The following is a 1,228-nucleotide window of genomic DNA, read 5'->3' as shown; positions in this document are numbered from 1 at the left end:
TGATGTACGATATTCGAACCAAGTCAAAATCACTATTGAGGTACCTGGCTAGCTCAGTCGGTAGAGCATGAGACTCTTAATCTCAGGGTCGTGGGTTCTGAGCCCCACGTTAGGTGATAATTTTCTCTGCCGAAGCACCAACTCACTTCGCAAACAGCCATCCGCTTGGAATTTCGAGCAGGCTTTCCACTCTGCATAGCTGGTGATACAGAAGACTATGAATTTGTATTCTATCTCTGCCTGCACTCTATCCTGTCATCTCAATGACATCCCTAGTACCTATGAAACGCCCTCCAAAATGGATGGAATAAATGATCATTTTCATGGCAAGAAATAGACAGGCAGAGGCTTCAAGAAGAATACTTGCTCCTGGTGGGGCTTGAACTCATAACCTTGTCATCTAATTGCTGTATACTGCTGTATAAGTACAACACTCTAACAGATTGCACCACAGGATCCAACAACAAAAACTCAATGATCACCATATTTAGCAGAAACTGTGATGTACGATATTCGAACCAAGTCAAAATCACTATTGAGGTACCTGGCTAGCTCAGTCGGTAGAGCATGAGACTCTTAATCTCAGGGTCGTGGGTTCGAGCCCCACGTTAGGTGATTATTTTCTCTGCCGAAGCACCAACTGACTTCGCAAACAACCATCTGCTTGGAATTTCGAGCAGGCTTGCCACCCTGCAAAGTTGGTGATACAGAAGGCGATGAATTTGTATTCCATCTCTGCCTGCACTCTATCCTGTCATCTCAATGACATCCCTATTACCTATGAAAAGTCCTCCGAAATGGATGGAATAAATGATAATTTTCCGGACAAGAAATAGACAGGCAGAGGATTCAAGAAGAATACTTGCTCCTGGTGGGGCTTGAACTCATAACCTTCTCATCTAATTGCTGTATACTGCTGTATAAGTACAACACTCTAACAGATTGCACCACAGGATCCAAAAACTCAATGATCACCATATTTAGCAGAAACTGTGATGTACGATATTCGAAACAAGTCAAAATCACTATAGAGGTACCTGGCTAGCTCAGTCGGTAGAGCATGAGACTCTTAATCTCAGGGTCGTGGGTTCGAACCCCACGTTAGGTGATTATTTTCTCTGCCGAAGCACCAATAACTCGCAAACAACCATCTGCTTGGAATTTCGAGCAGGCTTGACACCCTGCAAATTTGGTGATACAGAGAGCGATGAATTTGTATTCCATCTCT

General features: G+C 43.6%; 2 non-coding genes across 2 annotated transcripts; both read left to right on the top strand.

The window, feature by feature from the left end:
* Positions 1-542: 542 nt before the first annotated feature.
* Positions 543-615, top strand: trnak-cuu (transfer RNA lysine (anticodon CUU)). Its single transcript has one exon. It is a non-coding gene; the product is annotated as a tRNA-Lys (tRNA).
* Positions 616-1,035: 420 nt separating this feature from the next.
* On the top strand, positions 1,036-1,108 carry trnak-cuu (transfer RNA lysine (anticodon CUU)). The gene has a single exon. It is a non-coding gene; the product is annotated as a tRNA-Lys (tRNA).
* The last annotated feature ends 120 nt before the right edge of the window (positions 1,109-1,228 follow it).

Source organism: Oncorhynchus masou, unplaced genomic scaffold, assembly GCF_036934945.1.
Source record: "Oncorhynchus masou masou isolate Uvic2021 unplaced genomic scaffold, UVic_Omas_1.1 unplaced_scaffold_17678, whole genome shotgun sequence".
In the NCBI taxonomy this organism is placed as follows: Eukaryota; Metazoa; Chordata; class Actinopteri; order Salmoniformes; family Salmonidae; genus Oncorhynchus; species Oncorhynchus masou.
Note: the sequence above shows the minus strand (reverse complement) of the source record. Positions and strands in the feature narration are given on the sequence as shown.